Raw genomic sequence first — 14,084 nt, forward strand, 5'->3', positions numbered from 1 at the left:
AGACATCTCCCGCTGCCTTAAATGTCCAAACGGTGGCAGGGCGGAACAGGACAACAAAAGAAGAAAACTAATTCTCACCGCCCTGCCAAGCAGAGACCTAAGAGAACATAATACTTCCCTGGGAGATGAGCAGCTAAACCAAATCCCAACCCAACAAAGTAAAAAAGGAGTCCATCGAAATGCCAGTAATTAATCAACACAAGACAAAAAAAGGGTATGCATTGTCGAGAGGGCCAACAAACACCTCCCCAGGCTGCAGTCTTTTGAAGGGGTTGGAGGACGTCAGCCACAGGTGCATCCCATCAGCCGGATTAGCAAGAGCAGCACACACACACACACACACACCACACACACACACACACACACACACACACACACACACACACACACACACACACACACACACACACCAGGCACACCACCCCATCAGATAGACAACAGAGCAAACTGGGCAGGGGCATAACACACACATAAACACACACACACACACACACACACACACACACACACACACACACCAGAGGACCATGGCAGATATTAAAAGCGCAGCAAGCCACCATCAGCACCCTGGTTTACACCTAGCTATAACTAAGTTACATTACAGACTACAGTAAATGTGAAATTACCCTAAATCTGGTCAGAGTCTGACACGCTTAGGATAGACTAACCCTAATGTACTCAACAGTATGCCGTATAAATCATTATCATGACAACTTGACATGAGTGATGACAACGACAATGTTCTCAGCTCGGGCGAGCTCTCACAGTTTCCAGAACAGATATAATAAAACCACCATAATTCAATAATGTAAATTCTGCTGTCATGATTTTTTCTTTTTTATTAGTCTTCACCTCAAAGCTCTTAATCTCAACTACATCCCTGCTCAGGTAATGATATGCAGGAGTAGCGTACATTAAGTGGAGATTGATGATACTATGATGTTATCTGAACTTTTATCGGCATTTCATTACATCTGAAACTTGGAAAGACGTGCTCTCATTTCCAGATTTTTTTTTTCTTAAACTCTCTTCCAAGATACTGCAGACGCAACCCATCCAGGTTTTAGTTTTAGACCTCTGATATCCTCTGAGAGGACTTCACTCAAATATGCCACCCCCTCTCCCACTTCTACCTCAATTGGAAAGCAATTGGTTTAAACATATTGAATTGCCCCGTACAGTATTTCTGGAATAAAAATGGAGTGAGTGAGTGAAAGTGTATATTGCCTTGGGGAGGTGGGAGTGTTATTTGATGAAAATGAGCGTTGTGTTTCTTGCCAACATTTAGATTACCTATGCAGCTGTATATGTGTTCTCAAATAAATGTTCTTGAAATTGAATTGACTGCATCTATTATAGACTGCATCTATTATGCCCATTCTTGATGTTTATTGTTTTCACTTTGCGAAATCCCAGTTGAGGTTATTGTGAAACTTTTGGTTTGCAGCAGCAAATCTATACATTTCATTGATGTATTATACAATATACTATGATAATACTTCATCACAAAGTGTAGTTAAGTATGCAATTAATTAACTTAGTGAATTAGCTTAATTTATTATGTTTTTCATTAGGAACAATGAATGCTGAAATTTGAAGAAAAAAAATCCTAACCACTAACTTTACCTGCCCTGGTTAGAGGCTGTTAATACTAGAACAGCCATGGGTGGGGTCATTTGACCCTGTGAGTAAAACACTTTTTTTCCTTGACTTTCCCTAGATATGTGCGTTCTACCACCCAGTATCCTTCTATTTTCAAAATCACATCAGGATAAGCTAGTATGAAGCTGTTTTACAGTTTTTCTGTGTAGGAGGCAGGCTAACTTACGCGCGCGCCAATTAGTGGTCTTTGTGTGTAAATACGCAGCTTACCATTGTAAAGACTATGGTCATTTGACCCACGAGGCGGCTCTTATAGTAGGTAAAAAAGGCACGGCTGTTCTAGTGTTAATAGGCGTTTAGAGTTTTTTCCTGCTCAGGTCCTCAGAGCCATCGGTGTTTGTTGTATTTGGGTCAATAGACATTAACTGTACCCGTGTACCTTTCTAATTGTTACACGTTTTTAGGAGATGAAGCTGCTTCAGAGCTGAATGTGCTGTTGCTGCTCGCTGACCTGTGACGGTTGGCTCTGTGTGAGAGACTGGCGGTGTAATCACGGTGGTTGAACACCAACTGACAAAGGCCAGGGCCTCCGGGTTCCTTCCATGGCAGCAGGTGTGGGGGTTGTGCTAATTACAGATGGCGCAGGCTGGCGCAGGTGCCACCGGACCGGGGTGGGCGTCCAACTGGCTCTGGCCTGGCCAGCGGTCATTTTTTTGTTAGGTCCCACATAACTGCTGGGGCATGATGGGAAAATGAGGTTCCCAAAAGCTGTTCCAGGTTAGGTAGAGGTGTGTCAGCTGATCTAAAATCAGATTACATTTACGTTTACATTTTTGGCATTTAGCAGACGCCTTATTCCAAGGCGACTTGCCAATCGATACGTTAGACTAAGCAAGTGAATCATCAATTCACCAGTCGTAGCAGGAAGAGTAATCTAGCTCAGGCCAGGGGGCCGTTGGCAGTCGTCATGATAGAAGAACAAATAATAACCTTTGGACTTTGGAGAAACAGTACAGGAGGGGCAGTAGAAGTCTTAGGAGACACAGTATAGGGAAAAAGCAGGTGTCTCAGGAGACGCAGTGCTGGGGGTTAGTAGATGTCTCAGGAGACACAGTGCTGGGGGGTAGTAGATGTCTCAGGAGGAGCAGTGCCGGGGGGTAGTAGATCTCTCAGGAGACACAGTGCTGGGGGGTAGTAGATGTCTCAGGAGGAGCAGTTAAGGTGTAACCTGAAGAGATGCGTCTTCAGTCTCTCACGGAGAGATTACTCTAACCATAAGGGTTCCATTCGAGGTGAGCTTTGACGAACGTGATCTTTCTGTAAACACATACTGTAGTGGTATAAATCATACGTTAATCCTCTCATCCCTGTGGCGCAATATCGCCGAATAATCCGCGGTTCTCTGCCTTCATAGGCTGCTGAAGATGCGGAACGCCTGCATTTATTCCATATGCGGTAGCCTATTATAAACACTCAAAGATTCTGTGCTTCTGCCCTTTGGAGGGAAAAAATACTTTTCTTGGGGGTCATACAGGATTTGTCAGTGATTGATGTTCTGTGGGATGTGGTGCTCATCACAGAGCCCCGTGCCCACTAATACCTTCCCCATCTGGCAACGTGCCTCTTGGCACAGCTTGGCATGTGATGTCACAGCTTGTCTTCACTAATGTGTGGTCGAGAAACCAAAACAAGGGAGAGTGAGTGCAGGATAGGCAACCGCAGGCAATGAGCTAATTATCCTTCCTTCAGCCACAAAAGCACACGCACACGCACACATGCACACACACACACACACACACACACACACACACACACTCTGCAGCCACCCTCTATACACAGTTTGCTTTGCTATGACAACACAAACAGAACGTGCGTCTCTTTCTTTGTCTCCTCTGTCCTCAGAAGGCCTTGGTCTTAATTGGGCCTTAATTAGCAACAGCCGGTCACAGGCTGGTTTGGAAACAGACATCTGTGTGATTGGATACTTGGGCCATGCATGCCCTGACTAACTGTTGCTCAAGTGCGGGGGGCGGGGGGGGGCGGCGGCTGTGGCGCGGGAGGTAGAGCTGCCGTCTAATGATCGCAAGGTCGGCAGATGCCGTCTAATGATCGCAAGGTCGGCAGATTGGCGGTACAAGCCCCGGCCGGCCACATGTTGAAATCAAATGGTCCCGACCAAATCAAATTCCTAACATGTTTACATGTCATGGCAATAAAAGTCTTCTGATTCTGATTCTGATTCTGATTCTGAAGTGTCCTTGACACTGAATCCTAAATTGCTCCCAGTGAGCGGGCCGGTGCCTTGCATGGTAGCTTGCCTCCATTGGTGTGTGAATGTGTGTGTGAATGGTTGAATGAGAGGCCGTTGTAAAGCACTTTGGATAAAGGTGCTATGTCAGTCAGTCCATTTACCAAGTGCGCCTGTATTGGGATGCTTTGATTATTTACTATTAACAAGGCTTATTCAGGAAATCTAGTAGAATCAGCCAGGTTAGTTTTTACATTGCATTTCCATGTGCTACATTTGAAACGTTGCCTCTTCCTCAACAAGCCCCTGTATTCTTTATAAGCTCCCCTTGTGTTGGTCTTAATCTTCACAATTAGCCTATTTGCAACAAAGTCATACCTGGATCAACACGTTTGTTAAGTAGTTAGTATTTAGTTAGTAGATTTGCAATGTCAACCAAACATTTCTTACTTCACACACCCACTGTTACAGTTTTTTCTCTACCGGTATAACACTAACATCGGAACCTCAAACACAATGGCCAAAACCTGAAACTGGTGTATTTTATCTCACACCAATTCTTCACAATGACACACATTTAAACCATAATCACCCATAACTCTCTCTGGACATCCCCTTGTTACACTACAGACGGTCTAGCTAACTTTCCCTCAGTACCATCGCACTACCTTATTTTCTGTCTTATTTTGCACTTTTAAGCTGTGCACTTTATTTTCTACTGCACCAGTGTATGTCCCTATGGTCACATACTCACTTGTTTTATGTCCTATTGTATTCTGTTGTGATGTTGTCCATTATTCTTGTTGTTTTTTGATCTATTGTACGATTTTATGAGCTCTCATGTGTTGAAATATATCAGAAGTATATCATTTCCCCTCTGCTTGGCCAGGGAGAACATGTCGACGAGGTCTTGTGGCCTTTGTGTAGAGTATATGCAGAAGGCTTATTTTCCTATTTTCTTTTTTCTATTGTTTGTTTGTTTGTTTGCACTTTACAAATCCAGCTGTCATTGCTGAGATGTATACAGTATTTCAGAATTTTTAAAAAACGTTCTAAATGCAAAAGGCGTACTGATAATCTTATCATGGTACTGTTTTCCGCTGATCATAGAGTTTTCCATTGTGCACATCAGTGTTCAATTGGTTCTTACAAGTGCCTTTCATGGTGCGTGTGTGTGTGTGTCATTTGACGACGACATTTCATTTTGAGTAGACATAACATTATTTTGAATGCAGTGTTTGCTTTTGCAAATGTGTGTTTAGAGTTAAGAGAAAATGAGCTATGCTTTGAGAAAAACTGGTTAAAGCGATAGAGAAAAACTGTAACACTGATTCCTCAATTTCACTCCACATCATTTTAGTTGAATCTTCTTGTCATATTGCTGAAAATGCTAAATTAATATAGTTCGCCCACATCGCTTCCACATCATTTCCTTTGACAGCGGGACTGCTTCCCTTGCAGTTCTTAAAGGGCTCCACTCCAAAAAACATTTCCGTCTGGTTTCACCCTGACCGTGGTTGTAGTTGACTAGTCCAGAAGTTTTTTTTAGTGACATACAATATTTCGCTTCCCTCAATACTTGTCCAAAACATATGTCCAAAACACTGCAGACTGCAAACCAGTGACTTGTCAGACAAAGTAATTATGCAGACAATATCATAATTGGACATAATTACCCCAGACCTGGGGTGATAGGGCCTTTTCAGCCGCAGCCCCGTCCCTCTGGAACGCCCTCCCCAACCACATCAGACAGGCCAACACCCTCCCAACATTTAAACAGGCCCTCAAAACCCACCTCTTCAAGCTTGCCTTCACCAGTTAACCCTCTCCCCCTCCCCTTCCCATGTGTCCCCAGCACTACCTTAATTAGGCCCCTACTTTCTTTTATTATTATTTTTGTTTCTTTTTAACAATTCAGTATATAAGGAAGCAAAATATGTTGCTAAAAACATTCTGAGGTAATCAACTACAACCTTTTTGGAGTGGAGCATCTCTTCAAAGACTGTTATAAAACGCTACAGTGATGCCCTTGTCTTCTCAATCACTGATTAGCAATGCTGCGCTTGTTAACTAAAGTGGCCAGTAGTTTCCCCCACGGCCAGGTCTCAAAGCCACCATTAAAAATGGATGAGGCTCATTTGGCCTTGTAGTTGACCTGGATAACAGGGGGGACTCATATCTTCACACTATAACATGCAACATTTATTCAGAACAGTGTTCTTCTGGTTCAGATTCAGTGTGATGGTTTGTGTAAGAGATGTGTCCTTTTGGTAACCCTGCTATGGAGTTTTGGATGTCTGGGTGTTTGTTGTTTGTCGTAGGGAAGGTGAAGGAAGCAGTGGTAGTTGTTGTGATAGATGCTAGTAACCTTTTGCAAATGATAAGAGAACATTAAGTAGCATTTAGTTATTTCATGACACTAGCTGCTGAGAGTGCTCACAGAGTAGGAGGACCTTGGGCCATACTGACCATGGGGGGAAAAAATGATTTTAGCTGACTGTGTTCTTAGTACGTTGCTCTCTCTCTCTCTTGTAGAAGCCTACAGCGCCCTCTGCTGTCCAAATGTGAACTGTACACTTCTGAAGTTTTACTTTTGAGACCTGTGGTGAAATGCAGAACCTACATGGATGTGTTACGTCAAAGGTCCTCTAACCTGGACAGACGCCACTTGACACAAATGAATCACATGCAGTCTATTCTCTCTGTGCCAAGCCTTTATTTTTATTTTTTGTATACATCAATATCAACTCTCACATCTAGGGAAACACACACAGCTACACTACTTACGTGTGTGTGTGTGTGTGTGTGTGTGTGTGTGTGTGTGTGTGTGTGTGTGTGTGTCACTCAATAGAGTTACACATGTTAATGGACCCGATAGTTTTCTCAGTTCCCTTGGCAACCAATGTATAATAATAATGTAGTTACTGGGTTGGATTGACTGAAATGATTTGCTGCCACCTAGTGGTCACTTTGGAGATGCTTTACTCCTGTCTTATAGTACTGTTGTGAAGGCCCACAGTTTAGTGCCAGCTTAGTTTCCCCAAACCAGCCCTATTTTGCCCCAGTTATCTCTTTGTTATTTTCTATACTATTTCTGTACGTTTTATGAAGTGTATGTATTATTCTTGTAATGTTTATGCATATGTTTGATGACGTAGTATATCCGGGGTGTGTCCGTGACCCGGATGCTACGTTCGGTGGTGTATATATAAGAAACGGAAGTAGTCCGCGAGTCAGTGTGTGGGATGAGCATCAGAACGAGAGAGACCAAATGAGAGAGAGAGTAACGCGAAGTCAATGTAAGATGGCGGATTCAGTACGACGCACACCGTGCAGAAGCTGAGGACGCCAGGAAAGCGATTATTGAGTGTACCACTGTAGCCCGTTTAGTTGTGTTCCCGTTGGACCGCCTTGCCAGCAGCCGGCTGTTCAACGTTGGACCAAGCGAGACGCCAGCTGGACATAATCGTCGCCTCCACGAGCGGACTGCGACCGAACACTGACTCCAGCGGAGCTTCGACGCGGACCACCGGACTTGGGCCCTTCACCTCGTTGTGGACCACGAAGACGGCCCTTTCCCTCCGCGTTGCTACGTCACCCCCCCCTTTCGTCGGCTAACTTCATCGACGCACATGCCATTCAACCAGGCCTCAACGCGCACCACAGCCCTGGACTATAAGCCTGTTCAGGCCAGAGACTATCAGTGAGTGATTGAGTGTGTGTGTGGCCGGCCGGGAGGGAATGTATATTTGGGGATGGATACATCAGTCATGTATAATAAATGTGTTGTTCATATGTGATACCGTTACCGTGTGTTAGTTGTTTGTATGCTAATGCTAAGTACAAGGCTAATGCTAATGCTAGTTCCAATGCTAAATGCTAATGCTAATTACGAGGCTAATGCTAATGCTAGTTCCCATGCTACTGCTAACGATAGTAACTGCTAGTCTAACGGTTTGCTGGCGCCCCCTGCCTGTATCCTCCTATACTGCCTATTTAGCTCCATTTGTTAGATAACCAGCCCCTTCCTAAATTATACAGTCCTTTTCAGCTACTCCCTGGTTACAATTGGTCCTTCGAGCCGGATAGGTAGTGTAGTGATAGCATGGCTGAGCGCAGCCAACCAGACCAGACAGTTACCCCCCCTTCTCCGCCCCCTGAGCCAGAGCCACGACCACAGAGAGTCCCGCGGTTGCCTCCGAGGTTACAGGAGTATGAGCTTGAGCTCGAAAGCTCACTGAGTGGTAGCGAGGAGCGCACTCCACGGGATACAGTGGTCGGAGAGGCCGAGGTGTCCGCCGGCGCGCGGGTGGCTAGCACTGAGACAGCCCTCAAAGAGCACCAGCCTGAGGATGAGATGGCAGAACCGCAGGGTTTTGCCGTGGAAACGGAAGAACAGGAAGGAGAGGCCCGGTCCGACAGCGCCTGCGGGCGGAAGAGGGAGGGCCTCAGCCTTAACGATCTGCCTCCCAGTACGGCGCGCTCGAGACCTAGCTCCTGCCGCTCAGTGGCTTCCTACCGGTCCAGGGCTTCCGTGGGCAGTTCTGCCTCTGGGGCGGATAGCCTGCACTCCAGAGGGAGTAGTGCCGCGCTGTCCGAATGTATGCGCCAACAGGCCGAGATGGCGTTAGAGCGGGAGCGCCAACAGGCCGAGACGGCGTTAGAGCGGGAACGACTCCAGTTCGAGCGTGAACGCCTCCAGCGCCAGGAGGCGCTAGAACGCGAACGCCTCCAGATGAACGGAGCGGAACGCGCGGCGGAGAGACAGCGCCAGGAGGCGCTAGAACGTGAACGCTTCCAGATGGAGCGCGACCGCCTCCAGACGGAGAGGCAGATGACCGGAGCGGAACGCGAGGCGGAGAGACAGCGCCAGGAGGCGCTAGAACGTGAACGCTTCCAGATGGAGCGCGACCGCCTCCAGGCGGAGAGACAGCGCCAGGAGGCGCTAGAACGTGAACGCTTCCAGATGGAGCGCGACCGCCTCCAGATGGAGGGGGCGGAACGCGCGGCGGAGAGGCAGATGGCGAGAGAGCAACTGCACGCAGAGAAGATGGAGGAAATGATGCAGACCATGCGCGACGTGTGCATCAGCAGAACTCCGTCGGCCCGTAGCTCCAGAGCATCATCCGCACGGCCCTCTCGAGTGCCATCTCCTGAACCCCCCGCCGATGGCTCCATGACCCCCGCCATGACTGTCCAACTACAGGCCCAGCTGACCACCTGGAAGGAAGAGGACCAGGGACCCGACCGCTACGCGGCCCAGAGGGAGCCAGCGTCGCTGCCCGGAAGGGGGGCCATCCCCCAAGAGCGTAGCACACCCCTAGGTCCTCCAGTGCACCAAAATGCATGCAGGCCGGACACCCAGACCGTCACTCCAGCACCGATGATCCACTACAGGATGTTCCCCCAGGTGGAGGGACCCAAGTTCCCCTTCTTCAAGGACGAGGACAGGAGCCAGTATGTGGAGCTACGCATCTGCCTAGACACGCTCTTGGACAACTCCTGCTCAGAGTCCTACAAATATGCGATTCTCCTTCAGCATGTGAGGAACCCCAGAGCCCACAACATGGTACTGGCCCATGCCTCCGCACCGACACCTTACACCAGAGCGCTCGCTGACTTGGATGCCCGCTACGGTCGTCCCTGGAACCACGCCCTTGCTGAACTGCAAGCCCTCGAACAGCAGGCCCCCATCAAGGATGACCGGGCGCTGGATGACTTCGCGCTCCGCGTGCACACCTTGGTTGGAATGCTGAAGACGCAGGGCCCAGCTGGCGCCAGCGAGATCAACAGCACCTCCAACGTAGAGCGGCTGCTCCGCAAGATCCCACGCTTCCGGCAGGAGAGGTTCCGGCGACAGCAGCGCGTTCGTAACCCCGGGAAGTTGGGTCTGAGCATGGCTGCCTTCGCGGAGTTCCTACTGGAGGAAGTGCATGACACCAACGTAGACGCCATGGGTTACGCTGAGCCGAAGAAGGAGAGGGAGAAGGGAGACCGCTGGGACCGGCCGAGCTCGAACAGAGGACGCCCAGTAGGAGTGCTGCACACGGAGGAGGAGCCTCGGAGAGAGAGGAAAGCCCGACCTGAGGGAAAGGATTCCTCTCAACCCCCTCAAAAGGGACGGAGAGGTCCACCGCCATGTCCGTACTGCACCAGCGAGCACTGGTTCAATGAGTGCAGTGACTTCAACAACCTGGGTACCGAGGCCAAGCAGAGGTGGCTCGAGGAGCACAAGAGGTGCTGGAACTGTGGGCGCGACCATCTGGCGAAGAACTGCACCTTGAGGAGAAAGTGCAACCGCTGTGAGGAGGTCCACCTCCACATCCTACACGAGGTCTCCCTCGCCAGGTCCACGGAGGGCACCAGAAGCCCTAGGTCCGGTAGCGCACCGGAAGAGGCAACACCTGTCTACTACCTAGACCCAGCCCGGAGCAGCGGCTCCAAGGTCCTACTGAAGGTGGTGAAGGTCCGACTGCACCACAACAACGCTGTGTACGACACGTACGCCGTTCTAGACGACGGGTCGGAACGGACCATCCTTCTCCAGGGGCCAGCGCGCCAGTTGGGGCTCCAAGGGACTGCGGAGAAGCTGACTCTGCGCACGATACGTCGCGACCTTAAAGAGGTCACCGGGGCGAGAATCAACTTCTCTATCTCCCCGGCGGGGCGGCCGTCGGATAGACATCGGCTTCAGAATGTCTTCACCGCCGACCAGCTAGCGCTCTCCCGCTACGACTACCCCCTGGAGAGGTTACGCGCAAGATATCCCCACCTACGGCGAGTAGACCTACACCCGATAGAAGGAGCGGAGCAAACCCTTCTCATCGGCTCGGACAACGCTGAACTGATCGTGTCGCTCCGTCCTCCGCTGAGAGGACCACGAGGCTGCCCGATGGCTGTTAAGACTGCGCTTGGGTGGGCCCTCCAAGGCGCTACCGAGGGGAGAGATAGAGACGGGAGAGCTACGTCATCCCTCCATGTCCGAACCGAAGAAGCAAACCAACCAACCGGACCGCCTGGAGTGGAATCTATTGCTGCCAGTGCACCTGGAACAGTTAGCACCACAAATGGTTCACCACAGGATGACCAACCAAAGAAGAAGTCTCTGTGGACAGCGCATAAGTCTCTGGATGGGAAGACCTACTTCTACAACCCAGAGACTAAACAGTCCTCAGGGGAGAAACCAGACGACCTGAAATCTCCTGCTGAGCGAATGTTGTCTAAGTGCCCGTGGAAGGAGTACAAGTCTGACACGGGAAAGCCTTACTACTACAACTCCCAGACTAAGGAGTCCCGGTGGTGGCGCTACCGTGCCATGGCGGCAACAGCTGTTGCCGAGGAACACCTGCAGGTGGCCATGCACCCTCACGTGGCCGAGGTCAGCATTGACGCACCCGTCAACTCCGTCGAGTACACGTCAGCCATGGAAGTCTCAGCCAGTATTGTAGACGCCTCCAAGGAGGAAAGGCCGGAGTTGGCGAAGAAAACGCACAAGTGGAACCCAAAAGAGGAGGCCAAGCAGGCCTTCAAAGAGCTTCTGAAGGAGAAGGGTGTTTCATCCAACGAGTCATGGGAGCAAGCCATGAGAATGATCATCAACGACCCACGCTACAGCGCCCTGCCCAAGCTGAGGGAGAAGAAGCAAGCGTTTAAGGCCTACAAGGCTAAGAAGGAGAAGGAACAAGTCAAGCAGCTCAGGAAGAGGAACTGGGAGGCGCTGAAGAGCATTCTGGACAACATGGCCAACGTCACCTACCGCACCACCTGGTCCGAGGCCCAGCAGTACCTGCTGGACGACCCCACCTTCGCTGAGTACGAGGCGCTGCATAACATGGACAAGGAAGACGCTCTGATCTGCTTCGAGGAGCACATCCGCGCCCTGGAGAAGGAGGAGAAGCAGAAGACTCTGCTGAGGGAGAGAGACAACTTGTCCGAAGGTGCCGTGGTACTGGTGATTGATCAGTCCCTTCCACGCGCCGCCTGGCAGACAGGCAGAGTGACCAAGGTCCTGTCGGGTCCGGATGGAAGGGTGCGGACGGCCATCGTGGACGTTGGTGGTCGCACTTACACCCGACCTGTGGCACGCCTGATTGAGCTCCCGCAAATTAGCCAGGACACTATCACCTCCTACCTCACGCTGCTAGAGCAGCCTAGCCAGTGTGCCTTCTTAGTTAACTGAAACCGAGGGTTTCATGGGGCGGCTGTTGTGAAGGCCCACAGTTTAGTGCCAGTTTAGTTTCCCCAAACCAGCCCTATTTTGCCCCAGTTATCTCTTTGTTATTTTCTATACTATTTCTGTACGTTTTATGAAGTGTATGTATTATTCTTGTAATGTTTATGCATATGTTTGATGACGTAGTATATCCGGGGTGTGTCCGTGACCCGGATGCTACGTTCGGTGGTGTATATATAAGAAACGGAAGTAGTCCGCGAGTCAGTGTGTGGGATGAGCATCAGAACGAGAGAGACCAAATGAGAGAGAGAGTAACGCGAAGTCAATGTAAGATGGCGGATTCAGTACGACGCACACCGTGCAGAAGCTGAGGACGCCAGGAAAGCGATTATTGAGTGTACCACTGTAGCCCGTTTAGTTGTGTTCCCGTTGGACCGCCTTGCCAGCAGCCGGCTGTTCAACGTTGGACCAAGCGAGACGCCAGCTGGACATAATCGTCGCCTCCACGAGCGGACTGCGACCGAACACTGACTCCAGCGGAGCTTCGACGCGGACCACCGGACTTGGGCCCTTCACCTCGTTGTGGACCACGAAGACGGCCCTTTCCCTCCGCGTTGCTACGTCACCCCCCCCTTTCGTCGGCTAACTTCATCGACGCACATGCCATTCAACCAGGCCTCAACGCGCACCACAGCCCTGGACTATAAGCCTGTTCAGGCCAGAGACTATCAGTGAGTGATTGAGTGTGTGTGTGGCCGGCCGGGAGGGAATGTATATTTGGGGATGGATACATCAGTCATGTATAATAAATGTGTTGTTCATATGTGATACCGTTACCGTGTGTTAGTTGTTTGTATGCTAATGCTAAGTACAAGGCTAATGCTAATGCTAGTTCCAATGCTAAATGCTAATGCTAATTACGAGGCTAATGCTAATGCTAGTTCCCATGCTACTGCTAACGATAGTAACTGCTAGTCTAACGGTTTGCTGGCGCCCCCTGCCTGTATCCTCCTATACTGCCTATTTAGCTCCATTTGTTAGATAACCAGCCCCTTCCTAAATTATACAGTCCTTTTCAGCTACTCCCTGGTTACAAGTACAATGTACTATAATTAACGGTCATTTAGTAGAACATCTGTGCGGCGGAGTGATACATATAGTTAAAAGTCCCAGTGCTGTTATACTGTATATCAGCACTCATGGAATGCCTCTTGTCCAATCAAATTACTTGGTCGGAACTAACTGTTGTATAAGGATAATTTTAAAGCTCACATGTACATACTGGACCTTTAATTAACAACTCACACAGTCTTATGTTTTTGTCAACAAAACTCTAACTATAAGTACTATTACAAGGCTTTAGTGAATGATAGAACCCCTTAGTCAACTGCATTAATTCTATTGATTGACTTTTTCATAGACTTTTCTATTTTTTAATCATTTCATTCTCCCCAGTTCTTTAAAAGCATGTATCCGTATTCCCCCCAATATTTAAGTTATAATGGGGGTGAATAAGCTTATCTATCTTTTTCAAAAAGATAGTCGGAAATTGTATATTGACTTGCATATCGTTTGCCTCAAAGCGTAATTGCTTCACTTGTGGGTCAGCTGAGCCATCTTTGTATGTAGTGTCAAAAATGCCTTTGTCAAAGAGATGACTCGTCTCTGGCACATATAATAGTGATTTTGGAATGTAACAAGCATTCTGATAGGCTGGTGGCATCGAGGCAATAATGCACAGCGAATCAGCAGTGTTAGGAGAGTAGAGCTAGGCAGATATCTCCATTTGGCCAAAATTGCCCAAAATATGACTATGAGGCTAACGATGTGTGATACAGTATAGCTCAAAGATCCCATAGCACTTCACACTATAAGGCAGAACTCACCTCATCCACCAATTAGGATTATTTTAATTATCTAGTTATTTCGCAATTACTTAAGTCATAGAATGGAACCACATTGTCTCTTTCTTGTAGATTGCGCTGGTAGGCAAACTGGAGGTAGTGGCTCTATGAGTAGAGGGCTGCAAGGGAATCTTCCTGGATGCACAGTGTAGCCTAC

The 14,084-nt window shown here is 48.9% G+C and overlaps 1 protein-coding gene across 2 annotated transcripts in view; it reads left to right on the top strand.

Annotated features, from left to right (window-relative positions):
• The window catches only part of kcnip4a (potassium voltage-gated channel interacting protein 4a), a gene marked incomplete at both ends in the record, with an annotated part of 155,122 nt that overhangs the window by 64,178 nt on the left and 76,860 nt on the right, over nt 1-14,084 (top strand). The gene's annotated exons all lie outside the window — the stretch shown is intronic.

The sequence above is a fragment of the Nansenia antarctica genome, assembly GCF_963989245.1.
Source record: "Nansenia antarctica genome assembly, chromosome: 17".
Taxonomy (NCBI): Eukaryota; Metazoa; Chordata; class Actinopteri; order Argentiniformes; family Microstomatidae; genus Nansenia; species Nansenia antarctica.